Source organism: Miniopterus schreibersii (genome assembly GCF_964146895.1).
Source record: "Miniopterus schreibersii genome assembly, chromosome: 7".
Taxonomy (NCBI): Eukaryota; Metazoa; Chordata; class Mammalia; order Chiroptera; family Miniopteridae; genus Miniopterus; species Miniopterus schreibersii.
Genome location: NC_138108.1, coordinates 81,621,525 through 81,645,296, shown reverse-complemented (window position 1 = coordinate 81,645,296; position 23,772 = coordinate 81,621,525).

The following is a 23,772-nucleotide window of genomic DNA, read 5'->3' as shown; positions in this document are numbered from 1 at the left end:
TTAACTGCATTTGGTTGGTCAGTTCTGTGTCACTATGTACTTTTACAGTGTGACCATTACCACTATCCTTCTGTAGAATTTTTTCATGGCCCCAAACTGAAACTCCGTGAAACACTAACTCCCAGTTTCCCCAGTCCCCCAGGCCTGGACACAGACACCCTACTTTCTGTCTCCACTCCTCAGGGCACCTAATATAAGTGGAATTATACAACATTAGTCTTTTTGTGACTGGCTTAATTCTCTTTTTCTTTTCTTTTTTTACAGATATAATCTTGTAATCTACAATCAGATGTTTTTAGTTTTCTATCCAATTTGGATAACTTTTACTTATTTTTCTTGCCTAATTGTTCTGGCTGAATTTTTGATACAAAGTTGAATATAATTAACCAAAATCAAGCATCCCCATCTCATTCTTAATCTTAGTGGGAAAGCTTTCAATCTTTCACTTGAGTATGATGTTTGTTTTGGGGTTTTCACAGGTGTCTTTTACTGTGTTGAGGCAGTTTCCTTCTATCCCTTGAATATGTTTACATGAATTTTTCCACATGGTTTCCTGCATCAGTTGAGATCATCATAGTTTTGCTCCTTCATTCTGTTAATGTAAAATCTTCTATACATCGATTTTCATATGTTGAACCATCTTGTCCAAAAATAAAACTCATTTGGTGACAGAGTCTGATCCCTTTAATGTGCTGTTGAACTTGGCTTGGTAGTATTTTTTTGAGTATTTTTACATCCATATTAATTGGGAATATTGGACTATATTTTTCTTTTTATGTAGTATCTTTGACTCGGATGTCTGGATAATGCTGGCTTCACAGAATGAGTTTGGAAGTGCTCTCTCACTTTAAAGTTTTTGGAAAACTTTTATAAACATTGTTGTTGATTCTTATTTAAATATTTGACAGAATTCACCAGTAAAGCCATCTGGTCCTGGGCTTTTGTTTATTAGGAAGATTTTGGTTACAGATTCAGTATTCTTACTAGTTATATGTATGTGCAGATTTTCCATTTCTTCATGATTTAGTGTTGGTGGGTTTTTTATTTCTAGGACTTTGTTTCATTTAGTTACACAATTGTTTAGTGTATATTCTCTTATAATCCTTTTCATTTCTGTAAAAAATGCTTCATTTCTGATTTCTGTTATTTGGTCTTCTCTCTTTTTTCTTATCAATCTAGTTAATGGTTTGTCATGTTGCATTTCCTTTTCACAGAACCTACTCTTGGATGTTTATTTTCTCTATCATTTTCTATTTCTATTTCATTTATCTCTGATGTAATATTTACTTTTTCTATCCTTCTGAAGTTTTGGGTTTAGTTTTTCCTAGTTCTATGAGGTATAATATTGGGTGGTTGATTTGAAACCATTCTTGCTTTTTAATGTAAGAGTTACAGCTATACATTTTCATCCCAGCACTGCTTTCATTGCATCTCATAAGTTTAAACATGCCTTGTTTATATTTTTGTCTCAATATATTTTCTTATTTCCTTCATGATTTCTCCTTTAATCCATTGTTTGTTTAAAACTATGATATTTAATTTCCACATATTTTAAATTTTATTTTTCTTTCTGCTATTAATTTCTACCTTCATTCCATTGTGATCAGTAAAATCATATTTTGTATGATTTCAATCTTTTAAAATTCTTTGATACTTGTTTTATGGCCTAACATAGACTCTATCCTGGCAACTGAGAAAAATGTTTACTATTGTTTGGAGAAGTGTTCTGCTGTGTCTCTTAGGTCCAACTGACTTATCATATTGTTCATGTCTTCTCTTTCCTTATTGATCTCTCCTTTCTGTTATTGAAAGTAGAGTATTGAAGTGTGGCTTTGGTAGATGGAATACTATTATGATAAAGCTGTTTGTTTCCGTCTTCAATTCTGTTAAAGTTTGCTTCTGATGATGATTTTAGAGCTATGATGTTTGATACAAAATATCTATGATTGTTCTACCTCATGGTAAATTGCTCCTTTATCATTCTATAATATTCTTTGCCTAGGAACAGTTTTGACTTATACATATTTTGTAACATATTATTAAAGCTATATCTGCTTTCTTTTGATTAGTTATTTACATGCAATATATTTTTTATTATTTCATTTTAACCTTATATGTGACCTTAGATGTCAAATGTGTCACTTGTACACAAGGTATGATAGGATGTTCAGGGTTTTTGTGGTTGTTGTTTGCTTGTTTGTTTGTTTTAATTCATTCTGCTATTCTATGACTTTTCATTGAGGAGTTTGATCCATTTACATTTAAAGTAATGACTGATATAAAGGACATATGATTGTAATTTTGTTAATTCTTTTCTGTATATCTTACATCTTTTTTGTTTCTCACTTTTTCCCCTAATACCTTTCTTTGTGTTTAGTTGATATTTTTATAGCAACACTTTTTATTCCTTGATTATTTCCTTTTGTGTATATTTTATAGATATTGTCTTTGAGGTTACCATGGTGATTATATGAAATATCCTATAGTTATAACAATCTATTTAAAACTGATAAGTTACTTTAACCACATACAAAAACTAATCCTCCACCCCCACAATTTGTTATTGATGTTATAAATTGTATTTTTATTTATTTATTTTATTTTTTTAGGTGAAACTAGTGTAATGCATCAGAAATTTATCAACAATTTATGTTCTCAAGGTATATTGGTAATCTGTTGTCTTCAGATGAGCTAAGGACCCACAATGTTGCTTGGTTTGTGAGGAGAATTTATTTATTGAAGTCTAACATGTCAATCTAGTCTTAATATTCCAATAAAAAGATTTTTTAGTCAAATAAAAAGTACAGAGAAGAATGAGACTGGGAAGAGGGCAGGATCACACAGCCAGAGCCCTGGAGAGCACGAGGACTAAAGGAGTGAATTCAGGTTACTGTCAAGGAGGGAGCCTTGAGGTGGAATGGGAGGTGCTATTCCTGACCCAGGAGCCTGGAGAAGGGTAAAGGCTCCAAGCTTGGAACCATAAGTCTCTAAGTATGATGAGAGGTCAGTAAATGATGGACTGAAACCTGGGCAAGCTGAATATTTTAAGGATAAGTGTGAGGGGCCCTGAAGAATAAGAGCAAACTGCAGCGAAACTACACTGATTTTTGGCAAAAAGAGGTGACCATGGAGCCAAAACCTATCAATGAAATAAAGAAGCCAATGGGCCAGATCTAATGGCTGTGTAACCTATGTCTGTGTGGAACAGGACCACAAATCAGGAGATGGGTCTGGGATCCAGTCTCTCCATAACTGGATGCAGCCATATCTCACACTTAGCTAAGAAGGAAGGCCAGCAAAGTGGCCTGGGAATTGGGGGTCTCCTTGCCTTCATGCTTTCCTGGAATCTGAAGACATGGCCATGGTGTTAGCACTCTTGAAACTGGAATTTTATCAGGATTATATTTGTTAAGATTTGTCAGTTTTTGCCTGTAGTGAAAAATTTCTGAAAAGAAAAAGTGCCATTCGTTTGTTTCAGAAACAGGCATGTGGGAGCAGCAGGATGGGAGAGGGTGTTGCTACTGGCCTTTAGGGAGAATCAGGGACAGAGTGTCTGTAGCAGTGAGGCTTGATGTGGGGGTGAGGTATCTTGTTCCTGAAGGACATTTGGCAATATCTGGAGATCTTTCTGAGTGTTAAGACTGTAGGAGAGCATGATACTGACATCTAGTGGGCAGAGGACGGGGTTGGTGGTATCCCTGTCCTCTTCCCACTAGACAAATTGCACTTTTAGATATTGAATGCTTATTAACTTAGATTTACAGTTATTTTTTGCTTTTGTTTTAAAAAATCTGTAATAGAATTAAAAGTGCACTTACAAATCAAAATAAAATAATGCTTATTTTTATATTAGTCCATGCATTTACCTGCAGCACAGAAGTTTAAAATTGTGTATGGCTTTGAGTTATAATTTTGTCCTTTTGTTTCCACTTCAAGGACTCCTTTTAGTATTTATTGTAGGAAAATCTGGTGGTGTGAATGTCCTCAGCTTTTTTGAATTTGGGAATGTCCTATTTTTGAAGGATAGTTTACCAGATAAAGTATTCTCTCTTGACAATAAAGGAGGCCTCTAATAATGTTGTTTTGTTTAATGTTGTTTTGGTGTTACAACCCTGAGAAGAAGGAAAAAAACTGAGTCCCAGCTGGAGCCACTGTCTGTGTGGAGTTTGTAAGATCTCCTCATGCCTGGGTACTCCAGCTTCCTCCCACATCCCAAAGTTGAGCACATTAGGTTGACTGGCATATCTAAATTATGAGTCCCAGCCTGAGTGTGAGTGAGTGTGGGAGTGGGCGAGTGTGCCCTGCGATAGGACGACATCTGCTGCAGGATTGGTTCCCGCTTCGTGACCCGAACTGCTGGGATAGGCTCCAGCCACCAGTGGCCCTGAACTGAAGTAAGCTGGTTGGAAAATAGTTATCTTACTTCTTTTTATTAACCTTTCTTAAATGTATGTATAGCTCACTTTTATTTCAGAGTTTAATATTAAAAGTGTTTACGTCATTATTTAGAAGTTTGGCACTGTTTTAGTGGCCAGAAATATGCCATAAAAACTTAACTCTTATTTATATCGATTAGCCTATCGTCAGATTGGTTTTGCAGTGTGTCATTTAACAGTTTCAAATAACCTAGTGATGTTGTTGTGTGAGAGTTTAATGTATTCTTTTTCATACTTTAATTATATCATCCCACTGCCCCCTGACTTGTCTTTCTCAGTTTCAGCTGAAAAATACACAGCTAATCTTGTTGAGGATCCCTTTTGTGTGATGAGTCACATTCTCTTGCTGCTTTGAAATTCTGTCTTTGACTATCAACAGTTTGGTTACAATGTGAATGGATGTGGATATCTTTAGATTTACCTAAGTTAAGTTGTTGGATTTGCATGTCCATGTGTTTCCTCAAATTTGGGAATTTTTCAGCCATCACTTCTTTAAATAAGCTCTCTCTTCTGTTTTTTCTTCTTCTTAAACTCACATAATGCATTTAGTGGTCTGCTTGATGTGTCCCGTAAGTATCTTAAGTTTTGTTCACTTTCTATTATTTTTTATCTTTTTGTTTCTCAGTCTTGGTGGTTTTAAATGCTCTGTCTTCAAATTTGTTTATTCTTTCTGCTGCCTATTTAATTGTGTTATTGAGCTTCTCTAGGAAATTGTTCAATTCAGCTTTTGTAATTTTTTCCTCCAAATTTTTGTGTGGTTCCTTATTATAATTTCTATCTCTTTGTTGATGATATTCTGTTCATATGTCCTTTTCCTGATTTCTTTTAGCTCTTTCTCTGTGATTATCTTGACTTTGAGCATTTTGCAGACGTTTGTTTTAAAAGCTGTGTGACTGATCTGACGCATGTGTTTCTTCAGAGATTGTTTCCGGAGATTTATTTTCTTCTTTTGAAAGGACAATAATTTTATTTTCTTTCTATGCTTTGTTAAATATGTTGAAATTTGGACATTTAAAAAACTCAGCTTTCTCTGTGAATCTTTGCAGACTGGCATGGAAGACTTTTACTAATAAATAAGATCCTGAGTCTTGGAACCCCCTTGATGAAAGCGTAAGGTATTCTTACATATTTTTTGTGTTCTTTGTTTTCTGTGCATGTATCCTGTCTGGGCTTGTGTGTGTGCTTACTTTTTTTTTTTTTTTTTTTTTTTAATTTTTGGTTGTTTTTAAAAGTCTAAATTTCTCAAAGAATTTTACCTCAGATTTTTAGGCGTTATATTTTTTTGGCCATAGTGCCTTGCTTCAATTTGTCCATAGGTCTTCAGTCTCCCCACAGTTTTCACATATCATGATGCCCATCACTGCCTTTCATGGTTTCTGCCAGATTGAGGTTCAAACCCTGACAATGTTCTCTGTCTGGCCTCTAAGTCAGGTGAGACAGACACCAGTCCTTCAGGCAGCCCACAGAGAGGCTCTATCATTGTAAAAAAATTCTACTCTGCTCCTTTCATCCTTATTGGAGAAATCAAGAATTGAGCCTCCTAGTCTTAAAGCCCTTATGTCTGTGTAGAGAACAGAGGGGTACAAGAGTTAGGAGGCCACTACTGTGGTACAGGTGGGGTCTGGTGATAGCTCCCTGAGGCTCTCACTCTGCACCTAGAAGGTGGGGGTCAGTGTATTGCTGACTGGAGTGGCAGGTGGATTGCGAGCAACAGAACCTGTGCACTTCATCCTTAAATCAAATTATGGCTATTTTTATGCAGTTCTCTGATGAAATTTAATGTATGGATATTTGCTATTTACATTAAATTTTTTGACACATGCTTTTCTGTGTTAATTAGAATTTAAACATGAAAAAAGTGAGACACTATCTAAATAATCAAGAAGATCATTGAAAGTGATAGAGCAATTTCAAAATAACTCTAAAATAGATATTAATTAAATCTCCAAATAGTAAAAAAGAAATGATATCTACAAATGTAGGTAAGGAATCAAAATAGAGAGAAAAGAGATATAAATGGATGTTTTGACAATAAAAAATGTTATTGAAATAAAGACGGGATACACTCTTGGTTGGGCAGAAAGAGCAAATTAGGGTGGTGAACGGTGGCCGTGAACATTCACCTAGAATACGTTAGAGATGATAAAGTCACGGCAACCATGAAAGAGAAGTTCAGGGGCATGGGGTGTCTATTTAGACAGACAAACTGCACCTATGCTGCAGAAGGAAAGGATAACTCGCAGAGGGGCATTTAAAAGGAGAGTGACTGAGAAGTTTCTAGAATTGAGAGGCAAGTAGCTGATGATGGAAAGTACATTCTGAGCAATGAACAAGATTTACAAACTCCCTCACTTAGACACATTATAGAAGAACTGATGAACATTAAGGGTAAAATGGACATAAAGGATAGAACATATTTCTCACCAATGGAAAAAATAACCCATGGACACAGACAATAGTGTGGTGAAGGCTTGGGTTGGGGGGACGGAGAGGAGAGGGTCAATGGGGAAAAAGGGGGGCATGTGTAATACTTTCAACAATAAAGATACAATTTTCAAAAATAGTTGAAGTAATATTATGCTTTTAAAAAACCAAACAAACCTAGATAAGCAATGGCTGTGTGGGCAGCCTGCCTCCGGTCCAGGCTGGGCTGGCAGGGCCGGTGGTCAGCTACGAGGCACTTCCCACGCGCCGGTGAACCGGTGCAGCCTGACCCTCAGACGGCCCTTCCTCGGCCCTCCGACCTGCCACCGAGCTCAGGGCACTGAGCTTCCCTGGGACACAGACCTGGCTCAGCAGCAGGAGGCTCACTGTGTGAGCGCCAAGCACTCCAGTCTGACATTGCCTGAAATGCACCGGTGGAAACGGGGAAACGTCACCCCATTTGTCTGAATGTTTGTGGAACTTAAGGCTTCACGGCCCTGCAGTGCCCTGCAGGGATTTCTTCCCGAGCCCGTCTGAAGGCCTGAGGGGCCCTGGCAACATGTGACTGTAAGGCTTTGCTAGTCAACAGCTCTGGGTCTAACCCCAACCAAAGAGGACAGCAGAACAACCTCATTTATGCCACGATTCATCTTTTTGCTGTGGGGAAAAATATGAAAAATGTTCTGAAAATTTACAGCTGCCTTTGCAGAAAGTGTTTCAGCAAATGTTTTTTTGTTTGTTTGTTCGTTTGTTTGTTTTCTGTTTTGTTTTGTTTTGCATCCCCATTGCCTAATTTTATTTTATTATTATACTTTAACGGCGTTAACCTTTACTGTTGAAAGTATTATATGTCCCTCCCTTGCCCACTGGCTCCCTCCACTGCACTAGAGCCCCTCCAGGCCTTCACTGCACCATCCATCATTTTCCACGTGAAACCAGACACAAGGTGTCTGAGGCTGCCTGTCGTTACTTGAGCCAAATTAAGCAGAGACGGGGTTGAATCATATGTGAGCATTTATTCCAGTAATGCAGGCAATGTGGGGAGAGCAGTCGGGCACCCTGGACGTGCTGCTCTGACTCCCTTGCCCGCTGGCTGTTCATATACGAGTGAGGGGAATATGGCTACGTGCAGCTGTGAGCCACAAGTGTAACAGGGAGAGGGGAGGGGAGGGTCTGCAGTCCGACCTTCAGGAGGTCAAAGTCCAGTTACCAGGTGGCTAACCTTCTATACTGTTACAAACAGCTCAGCCCGATCCTGGGACCAGAGAATGGTCAGCGTTCCTAAGGCAAGCTCCTGGAAGGGTTGGGGTAAGGGTCCGCGCACAGCAACCAAATCAAAGCATGTCCTGTACTTGGTCTGTTCTCAAAATGTATTTCTTTTCTGAGTAATGAACCCATCGAGGCATCTTATATTTTATAGCCTTGTTTCATTCTTCAGTTTCCCAGGGTCTGTAAGAAAACTTTGTATCTATAGTTAGTAAGGTGAATAACTATTAAACAACTGTGTCTCTGTTCTTATTACATGCCCTCCCCCACTATCACATGGGCGATGCATATATGCATATAATTTCTTTGATTAATCTCTTCCTGTCCTCCTCCCCTTGCCTCTGAAATACATCAGTCTGATGCATGTATCAATGTCTCTGTTTCTTGTATATAGAGGATACAGAATTTAAAAATAAAAAATTAAGTATGAAAAAATGTCACCCCAAAGTGAGTGCAAACTAAGTGTTATCACTACTGATAGATGACCAACCATTGCCCATAAAATATATATATACACACACATATATAACTATATATATGTTTTTATTGATTTCAAAGAGAGGGAGAGGGAGAGAGATAGAAACATCAATGATGAGAGAGTCACTGATTGACTGCCTCTTGCAACACCCCCTACGGGGGATCGAGTCCTCAACCCAGGCATGTGTTCCAACAAGGAATCAAACCCTGACCACCTGGTTCACAGGTCAACACTCAACCACTGAGCTACACCAGCTGGGCTATATATATATATATATATATATATATATATATATATATATATATATATAAGCATTTATAAATAAAGAGAATTTACCAGTAAACTTTAAAAATTACTTAAAATACTACCAAAGGCAAGTACTCTATTGGGAATATAAGTGAATTCAAAGACAAGAAGTGGAATGCAATAATAAAGATGAACATTGAATGTGGTAAAATTTACTTAAAAGTGGTAAAAAAATCAACATAAGGATAGTTATTTAGGGAAATAAAAGGTTTAAACTAAAATTGTAGGCAAAAATAATTGGAAAGATTTGTGGAAAGGAAGCAAAGAGATTAAAATAGTATTTAAAATCTTCTGTGTTTCCTATCTCATTTAGGAGAAAAATCAAGCTATTTAATACATTTTGACATTATTTTAAAAAGTCATAGACAGATATGTATGTTAAATATATGGTAACTACCATAAAAAGAAACCTGAACAAAACATATTCATGAGTATTTCACAGAAGAAAGGATGGTAATAAATACAGACGGAGCTGCGCAGCCTCTGTGATGAGCTAGGTAATGTAGACTAAGACTACGAGACGCATTCTATAACTACTAAATATGCAGCATTTAAGAATTCTGACAAATGGGAATTTTAATATTTGTATAACTATTTATTTTACATAACATGGGATTAGTAGCATATTGTGATGTAGAGAAACTGGCACAATGTTTTTATCAGAGTATCCCAAAGTTGAACATAAACATCTCATGCATCAAGTCAGGAAAACTTACTAAACTATGCAGTGAGACGTATGTACATAAATGTTTGTAGCACCATTGTTCATAACAGTGAGACATGAGAACTAGCTGGAATGCCCATCAATAGAATAGATAAATAATGTGTGCATTTTAATGTTAAAGCACCGGACAGTAAAAAAGAATAAAGTACAGCTACGAACAAGCGTGGCTCACTCTTAGAGGTACAGCAAGAAACAGAAGACTTTTTATAAATTATAACATTTAAAAAAATATTAAAAGTTATAACACTTCAGTAAACTGGAAATAAGTAAAACAAAATGATATATGCTTTGGGATTCATAGGTACATAAGCAGCATGGTTTGAAACAGAAAAAAAAGGTGGGGGCAAATAATAACAGATCCAGCAGTCAGGAGATGGTTAAATCAACCATTAATAATGTTTGATATGGTAGCAGAGAGCAGGTAACATATATAAAAATATGTCAATACATTAAAACACAAGTTGCTAAAATACAATTTTGAATGAATAAATCTCGCTATGCAACATAATGCACTGCCGGTGCCATCTTTGTAAACTTGAAGCCCAGCCCCTTCAGCTAGTTTATTGGCATATACAGGTAGTAAAAGCAGAAAATGTACTAACCACACACCTACACTCATAATGATAACTGTGTCTGAGTGGGAAGTATGACTGGGGATAAGGTATGTGGGCATTTTGATGGTGGATACATGTGTGTTTTTATATTCTCCTTATACTTCCCTGAAATTTTACTATGTCAAAACATAGATATTTAACAGGATAAAGAGTGTAAGTAAGAACGTCTGAAGGACCTAGTCCCAGCTTTGCCTCTGTATTAAGTTTTTCAAAACCATCCTTCACCTCAGCAGCACTCAGGGTTCCCACTTCTAGAAACAGATTATAAAACAACTTATTAAGGTACCTTCTGGCTCTGACAGCCTATAGTCAGCATATGACTTGCAGTTTCACTCTGTTTCAGTGGCACTGACCTGACTGTTCTGGTACGTTGTCCATTAGAACAGATAATCTCTAAGAAAGTGATTTCAGTTTAAAGTGTCAAAATTTTCTGTGCTTTTCAATAATCTTGGGCATCCCTAGGAGCAGGTTTTCACTCACTGGATTAATGCTGAGGTTCATAACATGTGGATGACAGGAAATAACACGTGTAGCCTATGAGAGGGGGCTTTGCTGTGCATAGATTCCCTCGTGGTAACATCAGAATGCCAAGAGAGTGAAAAGCCTCATATGTCAAAGAGACAGCATTATTTGGTCCTGGTTCAATCCTTAGCACATGAGGAACTCTGAGAGTGTGTGACAAGTGGAAGAAATTTCAGACGTGGGCAGGCCTGATTCAAATTCTCTGCACGGCAAAACTTGTAGATCTGTGACTCTGAGTACATTTCCTAACTTCTTTGCATCCAGGCATCCAATCTCTTAGAGTTACTGAGAGAAAGAAATACAATGAGATGAGGGAGACTGAGCATTTGATATACCTCCTGACACATAAAATATCATAATAAATGGTAGCTAGTATTTTTTAGCTGTACTACCACTTAAATTTCTAGCATAATTTTATTAGTGATGATAATAACACCTAAATTTAATGTTTTATATAGGCATTCATGAGCATTAACTCACTATATATATAATGTAGATGAATATGTAGTATTCTTGAAACAAAGCCAGGTTACTGTTCCATTTTATCAACAACAAGAGGTTTCTGCAACCTTAACACTGTATAATTCATGTACACAGTCCATGACTATTTTGCATAAACAACTTCAGATCAATCTGCTTTGGGGTGCATAGTGCATAGCTCTCCTCATAGTATGTGCAGAGTAATCAGAAAACATATTATTTTCTTCCACTAACAACACAGATTTGAGATCATTGTATAAATAAAATATGCTTAATGCAGAGACGAGTAAGCATAATGATAATAATAATTATAATAATAAATACCTTGCCTTTTAATAAGGTTATGAACTTTCCAATGCGTTTTTTAAAATGTATCTTTATTGTTGAAAGTATTACAGATGTTCTCTCCCCCCTCGATTGATCCCCTCCACCCAGCATCCACCTCGATCCCCACCAGGTCTTCTCCACACTATTGTCTGTATCCATGGGTTATGCATATAAATACTTTGATTAATCTCTGCCCCTCACTCCCCCACCCCCACCTACCATTCGAGATTCATCATCTACTCCATGCTTCTATGTCTCCAGATCTATTTTGTTCATCAATTCAGCAATGTAGCCATAAGGAGGTTCCTCAAAAACATTCACTATGAAACTTCCTTTTGATCCAGTGTGATCCCACTTCTAGGAATATATCCTTAGAAGCCTGAAACACTAATCAGAAAGAATATGTACGTCCCTATGTTCATAGCAATGCAACTTACAATAGCTAAGATCAGGAATAGCCCAAGTGCCCATCAGTAGATGAGGGGATAAAAAGCTGTGTGACATTTACACCATGGAATACTACGCAGCTGTAAAGAAGAAGGATCTCATACTCTTTGGGACAGTATCGATGGATCTGGACAGTAGTATGCTAAGCAAAATAAGTCAGGCAGAGAAAGATAAACATCACATGATCTCATTATATGTGGAATCTAAAGAACAAAATAAATGGATGAACAATAACAGCAACAAAAAATTAACAGCTAGAAATTGATGGCATTTTTATACACCAATAGTGAACTCACAGACAGGGAAACTAAAAAAAAAATCCCATTTACCATTTCAACAAAAAAATTAAGATACTTAGGAATAAACTTAACCAAGGAGGTAAAAAACCTATATTCAGAAAACTACAGGGTTTTGAAAAAAGAGATAGAGGAAGATATATAAACAAGTAAAATAATATACCATGTTCATGAACTGGAAGAATTAACATCATTAAAATGTTCATACCGCCTAAATTAATCTATAAATTCAATGCAATCCTTATTAAAATACCGGCAGCATATTTCACAGATCTAGAAAAAACTCCAAAAATGTATATGGAACAAAAAAGACCCCGAATTGCCATGGCAATCTTGAGAAAGAAGAACAAAGTTGGAGGGATCTCAGTACTAGATATCAAGTGATACCACAAAGCCACTGTAATCAAAACGGCCTGTACTGGCACAAGTACAGGCATATTGATCAATGGAACAGAACAGAGAAGCCAGAAATCGATCCAAGCCATTATGTTCAATTAATATTTGACAAAGGAGGCAAGAACATACAATGGACTAAAGACAGTCTCTTCAATAAATGGTGTTGAGAAAACTGGACAGATACATGCAAAAAAATGAAGCTCACAACTTACACAAGAATAAACTCAAAATGGATGAAATACTTAAATGTAAGTCATGAAGCCATACAAATCCTAGAGGAAACCAGAGGCAGCAACATCTCAGACATCTCTCACAGTGATATGTTTGCTGATACATCTCCTAGGGAGAGGGAAACAAAGGAGAAAATAAACAAATGGGGCTACATCAAAATAAAATCTTCTGCACAGGGAAAGAAACCATCAACAACACAAAAAGGGAGCCCACTGTATGGGAGAACATATTTGCCAAAGACACATCTGATAAAGGGTTAATACCCAAAATCTATAAGGAACTCATACAACTTAACAAAAATTAGGCAAACAATTCAATTAAAAATGGGCAAAGAACCTGAAGAGACACTTCTCCAAAGTGGACATACAGATGGCCAAGAGACATATGGAAAAATGCTGTCACTAATCTTCAGAGAGATGCAAGTTAAAAAGACAATGAGACATCACCTCCAATGTATTTTTAACATATTCTTTCACCAGGAAATGGGAACCCACACCAACATGTCATAAGAGAGAGATAACCTCATGAAGGATGTTCTTTTTTTCTATATAAACAACTTGCAAAGGATATATTTACAAGTTTCCTTCCTTTGTAGTACCCTATGAGCTTTATATTTTGTGAGAAAGCAAGGCAATGTCTTTAAAACTATTTACTGTGGACTTGACCAAACCTGAGTCTTGTGTGACCTTGTGCAGACTAACTTCCTTGAATTACAGTTTCCCATCTGTTCAAGATGGATAATAATATTCATTCCTCAGATGTTAAAAGATTAAATTACCTCTCTATAAATTATACCTGATCTATTATGTAAATATTGAATAAATGGTGAATTCTTATTTTATTTTAATCTCTTATCCTCTTACCAGGCTGGGGTTCTAACATACAGAGGTCTTGGGGAGATGACTTGGCTAAAGCTGCAGAGTGTTGGTCACAGAGAATGAATTATCCAGAATGAAGAGGTGACAGGACTGTGGGCTTTAGGCTTTGGCGACTATTGGGTTATTTCAGAGACCAGTGAAGATGTTTGAGCATCCAAGGGCATATTATAGTGTCTTATAAAGAGAGAACTCCCCACCACTTGAGTCACAAGATGTACTCAAAACAATTCCCTTTGCCTTCAAATAAATATTTCTTTCCCCCCAAAATTGAAATGCACTGGAATAAAAAGACAAAAGCCCCAGAGAATTAACAAACACCCCAAGGAGTTTTTGACCATTGTGGTAGTGGTTTGCAGAAAAAACACCCAGGTGGTATTTTTATTTGACTCACTTATACTTTTGTACTTGGCTCTAGCACATCTCAGCCCATAGCATGCAGCATTGTTTCAAGAGTTGTTGCTCAGGACATTGCACAGAAAAGCACTTACCTGAAAAGAGACACAATATTCTCTTATTGGTAGAGCAATGGCTGCCTCCATCTGCTCTGTGCTCGCCCCTGAGAGGTTCTGAGCTGTAAGCTGTTCATTGTCCATTGATGGGGTTTGTGTGCACAGTGTCCACATGAGTTGTCTTTGTAAATGCAACACGGAATTTTCTTTATGCTTATTCGGAAGCCTTTCCCATCTCCATCGGGTGGGAGTGGACTTTGGGATTGAAAATATCTTCTCTGTGTTTGATTTTGGTGAAAAAATTCAAAATGATTTTCCAGTGCCTGGGTTTGTAAAAAACAAGATGATTTTTTTTATTGACTGAGAAAATTATATTCTTAGAAACGATGCCAGTATATTGAATCATATCTGGTATAAATTCCAAGGAAAGACCATGAGGTTTGTAGTCAGATCTAACCCTGTTTGCTCCCTCTCTGCCCATTACTGGCTCAGTAATGTATTAAGAATTATTTAATTTGCATCTCTCTGATGATTAGCAACATTGAGCATTTTCTCATATGTCTCTTGGCCATCTGTGTGTCCTCTTTGGAGAAGTGTCTATTCGGGTCTTTTGCCCATTTCTTAATTGTATTGTCTGTCTTCCTCTTGCTGAGTAGTATGAGTTCTTCATACACTTTGGAAATTACCCCTTATCAGATACCTCCTTGGCAAATATGTTCTCCCATACCGTGTGGTTCCTTTGTATTTTAGGATGACTTCTTTTGCTGTGTAGATGCTTTTTAGTTTGATGTAGTCCCGTTTGTTTATTTTTCCCTTTGTTTCTCTTCCCCCAGGAGATGTACCAGTGAAAATTCCACTACATGAGATGTCTGTGACTTTACTGCCTCTGTTTTCTTCCAGGATTTTTATGGTTTCATGATTTATATTTAAGTCTTTTATCCATTTTGAATGTATTCTTGTATGGAGTAAGTTGATGATCTAGTTTCATTTTTTTGCATGTATCTGTCGAATTTTCCCAGCACCATTTATTAAAGAGACTGTCTTTCACTTCATACCTGTAAGAATGGCTCCATCAACAAATTAACAAATGTCACATGCTGGCGAGGGTGGGAATGCAGCCTGGTGCAGCCACTATGGAAAGCAGTATGGAGGTTCCTCAAGAAATTAAAAATGGAACTTCCTTTTGACCCAGTGATCACACTTCTAGGAATATATCTTAAGAATCCTGAAACACTAATGAGAAAGAATATACGCACCCCTATGTTCATAGCAGTGCAATTTACAATAGCTAAGATTGTGAAACAGCCCAAGTGCCCATCAGTAGATGAATGGATGAAAAAGCTGTGGGACATTCACACCATGGAATACTATGCAGCTGTAAAGAAGAAGGATCTCCTACCCTTTGGGACAGTATGGATGGACATGGAGATTATTATGCTAAGGGAAATAAACCAGTCAGAGAAAGACAAATTTCACATGATCTGACTTACATGTGGAATCTAAAGAACATAATAAACTGATTAACAAAACAGATTCAGTGACAGAAGCATGGAACAGACTGACGAATCTCAGAGGGAAGGTGGGGGTGGGTGGGTGGACAGAGATTAACCGAAGAATTTACATTCATATATGCATAACCCATGGACACAGACAATAGTGTGGCGAAGGCCTGGTGCAGGGAGTGGGTGCAAGGTGGAAGGGGTTAAGGGGGAAAAAGGGGACATCTGTAATATTTTCAACAATAAAGATAAGGTAAAAAAAAAAATTAAGCTTTGAACTTAATTTTCCTTGTATTTAAAATTGAGATAAAAATATTTTTCTTGAGTTCCTCTTCCAGATAATATGGCAGACTAACTTAAATATTGAGATGCATGATTCAAAGGGAAAACGTAAAAGAGAGGTGAGAGAAACTAATGTAAAACCTGTTAGAAAATACTATGGAGACAGATGGTGGTTAAGTCCCGTTGAGGGGAAAGTGGTAGCTCTGAGATAAAAGGCCCTGATGCGGGTCAGAGGGTACGTTGGGATACCCTTTCCACCATGACCACCTTCCCAGCATTTCTCAGGCGGACTGTTGCCCTCTCTCGAGCCCGCACGGTTGGTCAGGAGCAGCAGCGCTGTCCACGCGCCGGCCAGGGGCGCTGGGGCACGAGCAGAGCAGCCCTGGGAACCGCTGGTGGACAGTCGAGCTCAGCGCATTTAGGAAGGAGAGCTGGGACACAGTCAGCTCCAAGGGCCAGGCGATGACACAGAGCACACAGCAGGGAAAAGGGCCAAGCCAGTCCCGGCTTACTGAGGGGTTGTGGCAAACGGGTTGTGGCCTGTCTGCACCAGGGATGCCCTCTCCGGGGCGTGCACACTCGCCCTGGCCACGCCTGTCCCGGGCCCCAGGTGTGGCAGAAGCTGAAGCCGAGGCTGTGCTTCCTGTCCCCAGGAATATAGCGACTGCGCAAGTACCCCAGAGCACCCGGGAATCATAACGTAACAGAGGATAGCAAGACACTTAGGGATATAAATCTTGAAAAGAAAAACAATAAACTAACCTCTATCTTGACCCACTGAGAATAAGGATTTAAAATAGAGACGGTAATATTGGTAATGAGAAAATAAGAAAGTACAATAGTTACGGAGAAAAGAATCATATTAAAATACTTAATAAAAAATTATAAAAGTTGAAATAATTCATATACAGGAGAATAAAAAACACAAAGAAAAAGTAACGATTTGGAGACTCCTTTCCCAGAACTTGTCAGAAATAAACATAAAAATAAGTTAATAATCTGAAGGAGAAGGGAAGAATTGATTTGAAAAAAATAGGCCCAAGAGATAAAGAAAAGAAATGGAGGGAAAAGCAAGTATTTTAATGAATTATTGTAAAATAATTCTCATAATTAATGGAAGATGATGACTTCCCAACAAAAGGGTCCATAGGCATCCAATGATAATAAGAAGTAACAAAATGTACTTGACATTACAGTGACCCAGTGACAAAGGGGGTTCCAGAAAGTCTGGAGTTAGGATCAAACTATATCAGATATCTGAAGAGGAACAACGGCTATAATGCTATGATTGTTATTTTCAGTCTCTAGCATGTTTAAAATGAAAGTTGGGGAACAAATAGATAAGCTAAAAATTGTAGTTGGATAATTTAACATACATTTTTCAGAAGCCATCAGGTCAAGCAATCAAACTATAATTGATTTATAGAAAATATACATAATCCAATTAATACATTGTGCATAAGTATAATGCATGTGTAGACAGATATATACCACAGAAAATAAAATTTTAAGTTCCCAAGGTAATACTCACAAAGTTAGCATATATAGGCCGCAAAAGAAATTTCATAAACTTCAAGACACACAATCATGTAGTCCAAGCCCTCTGGCTGGAATGTTTATAATTAGTAATCATAATAAGAGACACTTCAAAATTCTATTTTAGATACGTATGCCAAAGAGATTTTGAAAAGTATTAAGAATATTATGAATGCTACCTGCTAATACATTTGAAAATTTAGATGAAATGGTAAATTCCTATTTAAAAGAAAGAAATGTCAAAAAACTGTCAATGAAACAGGGAGCATGTCATTCAGTAGGTGTTAAAGCAATTGATGTGCTCAGCAAAGGATTATCCAATAAATTCTACAGACTTTCAAGGAACAGCTATTATTAACTTGTGAAAGGTTTTCCAGGAAATAGGACAAAGAAAATACTGAAGATTTCCCCAGCTCATTTTATGAAGCTAGAATAATATTAATTCTAGTACACACAAGATTTCTAAAAATCCATCATGGGGAAAGGTGTGGCCAATATACTATTGATTCAAAATTGACTGAGAGACTTGGATAAAAAGTTCACAAATGTAAGTACATATTTATAGTAGATACAACTGCATGCCAAAATAGTCAGGACAGTGTTAAGGGTATAGGCACACTAAATGGAGACAAGTAGAGCTGGGTTCCTCTCGTTTAATATATAAATGTGAAGCCCAGAATGCTCACAAGTTGTAAACACTGTAAAGCTAAAGGGTGAAAATGTGGGAGAACATCACTGGGGCATGGATTAAGTGTGGGAGAGAGAGACAGAATCCCAGGTTAAAAACCAAAAACTTTAAGAAAAAGGGAGTTAATAGGCTTCATTACATAAAGAAATAATTCCTTTAAGAAGGAAAATATAGCTAACGTTATCAAACATGTGACAGACTGAAAGGAGGCATTTGCAACAACTGAACTCAATTAAGGAATACTATCTTGCATAGAGAACTTCTACAAAGCAGCAAGAACACATGGTATTATCACTAAATAAAATAAATAAAACATCTCATTGGAAATGGAAGGATAATATATCATAATGAGACAATTTTAAAAAGGAGATAAGTTCATATGATTTAATATTTACAAATATATAAAAACATTGACTATTATTTGAAGATAAAGAAATTAAATTATACAGCATTGAGATAACACTTTTTTTCCTGTAAGATACATAAAGAAAGCATAATAGAAACACTTAGTGTTTGCAAACTTGTGCAGAACTAGGCACTCATCTATATATTAGCTCACAAGTAAAATAGAATTTATAATAAGATAATTTGAAATATGAATATTTACTGGTGCTCATTGTTACATTATTTGTAACAATAAATTGGAAACAATCTAATTGCCTAATCATTGAGGCCTCTAAAACTATGTTATAGTGCATCCAACAAAGCAATGAGCCATTGAGGATGAAGTCATGGGCATTTTTATTAATGAGAAACGGTATTTCTGTTCATGTGTGAGTCACACTGCAAAAAGAATGTTTAAAATTATTCATTGTTTATTATTCATGTTATGTGTAAATATTTATATAAATGTATATTAATTTCCTTTTATATATATTAACAAAGTTGTATTTAGAATAAACTTAATGAGAGTCATATTTATTTTTAAATTTTAATTTTTCTAGTATTACTTCAATAAACCTGTTAGTTAAATTAAATAAAAATGACCTTTCATGGGGAGATATTTAGAGTAACTTAAAAAATGCATTCTTGCCTGGCCGGGCATGGCTCAGCGGTTGAGCGTTGACCTAGGATCCAGGCGATCAAGGTTCGATTCCCGGTCAGGGCACATGCCCAGGTTGTGGGCTTGATCAATGACTGTCTCATCATTGATGTTTCTGTCTCTCTCTCCCTCTCCTTTCCTCTCTCTGAAATCAATAAAGATATATTTAAAAAAAAAAAAGTATTCTTGTGTGTTCAGACCACACCTGAGATTCAATAAGGTTTATAACATGAGAGAGATAAAACAAACACAAATTTTTTTCTAATTTTTTTTTCTTTTCTCATTTCTCTGACTCAACCTGCTTTGGCCTATATTTATTTTCTTGCAAATGAGAAGCAGTTTATTTCCAATCCCTTCATATTTTTTCTTTTATTATGATGAGGAAAACATAAGCTGGTTTGTTCCTTCTTATTTAAAGTCTAATTCTGGGAGGACTTTATGTGCACCACATTCATGTCACTTGCTACGTGATAATACCATATTTATGAACATATATTTCTTCTACGGGGCTATAAATTTCAGGAGGTCTGCGCTCTGACTAATTTATCTAACCTATCTCCAGTGTTGAAACCAAGGATGTGTCTGTACATAATAGATTCTTAATACATTTGAGTCAATAAATTAACTTTTTCGTTTCCTGCATTTTTACAATATGGGGCCCGGAATGGGTCACTCTTTGGCTTTATCTGCTCTTTTCATTCAAGCCACCTCATTTCTCTCCTAGAGCCAATTCAGATGTTATACTGTCTTGGGGAACACATCTCCAGGGGCTACAATACATAGGGGAGAACCCACAGTGTGGCTCCGTTTTGCCTTTTCGTGGTGTGAAGTCCATTCCGTGACTGGACGGCCAAACTGCTGTGTTATTTTCTAATTGATGAACCGCACCCCTTTTCTTTAAGAATCTGGCCATTGGTCCCAGCTCTGACCCTTGGAGAAACGAGTGTGGCCTCTTGATTATAGGACAGCGAAGCGCCCAGGTCCCTCAGATACCCCTCTGCTGGGCTCAGTGGCGCTTTGTCCCCCTGTACCAGTCTCCTGGCACTCGTCCCAGGCGGTTGTGACGGTGCTTCCTGAAGGCTGTCCAGGGACGAACAACAACGTTCCCATTTCGCCAGCCTTCTGCAGAAAAGTGAAACAATCACCACCTTTATTTTGGAGAGTAATGCTCACCTGATTGTCTTACCTTTATTTTCTCAGCAAGTACGGGCCATTGTCACTTTCCACAGTTCTGTGGTTCTTTGCTCCAGTTTCTTTTTTTAAATTATTTTTGTTGTTGATAGTATTACAAATGTCCCTCTTTTTTTCTCCCCCTTTGTTCCAGTTTCTAGGTGTCTGTTTATGTTGTGTGTGTTCTCCAGCCCTGTAAGTTTGTGCCACTATATAGTTACAATTCCAAGGTTTTTATTCTTTCCATCTATTTTATTTTTCACCCAAGCTATTGCTGTAAATGAAAATTGGTAACACATCTTGAAAGTTAAATTTTTTATTATACTAACTTCCCCCAGGAATGGACACTGGTAGAAATCAGCAAACCAAGAGGCCAGATAAAAAACAGAGTTCACCAAATATCATTACCTAGAGAGAGGGGTCAAGGCCAGCTTTAGGAACACCTGCATGGCACCACAAAACTAACACTTATTGAGTTCAGGTTACAACTGTTCGTAAATTATCTCATTTTATCTTCTGAATCACTCTGTAAGAAAATTTCTTTTGTTTTTCTCATTTTACATTTCAGGAAAATAAGTCTTAGAAATGTTATGTACTTGCCCAGAAGATGCTCTCAAGTTCTGGTGAAGAGATGTCTGTTTATATTTCTGCCTGAGTCCTTAGGGAAAGAATCATGAAGAAACTCTGACACTCTTAATTATGTACTCTCTTAACCAGTTCGCCCTGATGCAGATTGGGGGAGCCTGAGATGCTAGGCAATGTTCCCCCTATAAGGAGGTGCACCTCCCATGAGGAGTACACGGCAGAAGCTGACCCTCACACTCACTCTTGCTGTCTGTGTCCCCGCCTTGTGCTCCTTGGCTCCATGACAACAGAATCACACGCGGAGCCTGTCTGCTATGAGCCCAGCTGAAGGTACACTTTCAGCTCTGTCCTCTCAATGCGCAGGAACAAGGTCCTGACTAACCTGTCCATGCGGCATTTGTCTGGGAAATGGTTTCATACATCTAGTTCTAGATTTGAGGGAAAGAAAAGCGGGAAGCCTTCCACAGGCTGTTGAACATAAGCCTTGAGAAAGATCTGCCCAGTGTGGTCACAGTGACCCTGCTACTGAGAAAAAGGGTTGTGGGGGTTTTTTGTTTGTTTTTTAATTTTCATTGGGCTATGCATATGTCTGTGCAAATATAGTTTATTCCCTATAAAACTGGGAAGAAGGAATGAGTGGTAGAATTTGTGCACTCGAAACCCTGATTCTCACTGTAGTCCTAAGGGTAACCTCAGTTTGTTGGCTCCTTGCTGACCTGCGCAGGGAGGCACGGGGCAACTTAGCTGATTTGTGTAGGAAGAAACATTAGGTAGCCTCATGAAAACCTTCTTAACTTGAAATAACCAGATGGAAATGTCCATGGAGGTAAAAGGACACAGGTGCAAAATTTACGTTCTGTCCAGAATACCTCCCTGCCACACCAGCCCTGCTCTGCTACCCTCCCAGTGCACCCAGCCTTTCTGCCCACCCTGCCCCTATGTCTGGATGCAGTGTGTGCTCTCCCAGGGTGGACAGCAGAAATAGCCCCGTGATCTCCACCGACTCTGCTCTGTAAAATGACTCTCACTTCCTGCTTTTTGTTTTACATTGCATTGCATTTCTTGTTGGGGCAGAAACCAAGGTTTTCTTGAGGGCTGGAGGTGAGCAGCTTACCGAGGAAATGGGAGTGAAGACAAGAGGAGAAAACTTCTTCTAATACTGTGGTTGGAATGCCTCCTCCAAGGGCCCCTAGAGAGCTCCTTTTATTCTCTCACTCATTTGTCTCTGTCTTTACCATTAGACAATGACTGCTTACCAACTCCTTCCTTGATTCAATCAGCATGTTTTATTGTGAGCTTCCCTGTGTACTAGAGAGAGAAATACTAGGCCTCAAGGTAAAATGAAACAAAATAAAGCAAAAATAAGACACAGTCACAGTCACTGCCTTCGGGTCTTCACAGTGTAAACCCAGACAAGCCAACCCAGACAAGCAAACACTGCAGTGTGATCACCACTCCAGAGGGTCGAGGGTCAGCTGATACCAATAAATCCCTGGAAAAAATGCACTTCATCTGGCGGAGGGAGGGAAGAGACCAGGTCCAATAAATAAAGACCTGAAAGATTAGAAGTCACCCCACAGAAGGAGAGAGGCGGGTTTGAGGGGCAAGAACTCCTCCTGTGCAGCAGGGGGAGCTGTGGCGGAGAAGCCCTCCTGGTGAAAGCACAGGCAGGCTCAGGAAATGCGGGTGCTCAGTGTGAAGAGCAGGTAGGAGGGGTGCTGCAGGGTGGCCCTGGAGAGAGGGCTGAAGCAGCTACTCATCTTTCCTCTACTCCATGACCCACGGAGTGTGGTCTCTGCCTGCCCCACGCTCTCTCTACCTGCCTCCACCTTTGTGCTTTCATTTTCTAATGAATAACAAATGAAGAACAAAGCAGACATTCCAAGACTATCTCCCAGATGTTACATAAATATGTATAAATAATGGCTAGCGAAACACCAGGAAGTAAAAGAGCATCACTGTTTAAGTCTCATTATCCCTGTGTGTGTGTGTGTTTGTGTGTGTGTGTGTGTGTGTATGTACTCGCACATCTTTGCTTAATTGCTTTAAATGGAAGAGTATTTTAGAATTGCTGTGAATTTTACAAAGTAAATGAGCTACAGAAGAGACTCAAACCATGTACCATAAATTGCATTTTCATCACATGAAGTTGTTAATACCAGCCCTTGTTTATTGATTATTTGGAGGGCTGTTTTTTTCATTCTGGAACATTTTACTATAGGGATTTTAGTCTGTGCTGAAAGCTCCAGGAAGGGCAGGTGCACAGCCTGTTCAGATATAAGAAAAAAATACATAGATAGATGATAGATTAGATAGATGATATAGATAGATAGATGATGATGATAGATGATTAGATAGATAGATAGATAGATATAGATAGATAGATGATAGATAGATAGATAGATGATATATGATAGATAGATGATGATAGATATAGATAGATATAAATAGATGATAGATGGATTAGATAGATAGATGATGATAGATAGATGATAGATTAGATAGATAGATGATAGATAGATGATAGATAGATAGATAGATAGATAGATAGATAGATAGATAGATAGATAGATAGATGATAGATGATAGATAGATAGATATAGATAGATAGATAGATAGATAGAGATGATAGATAGATGATAAATGATAGATAGATGATAGATAGATAGATGATAGATAGATAGATAGATAGATAG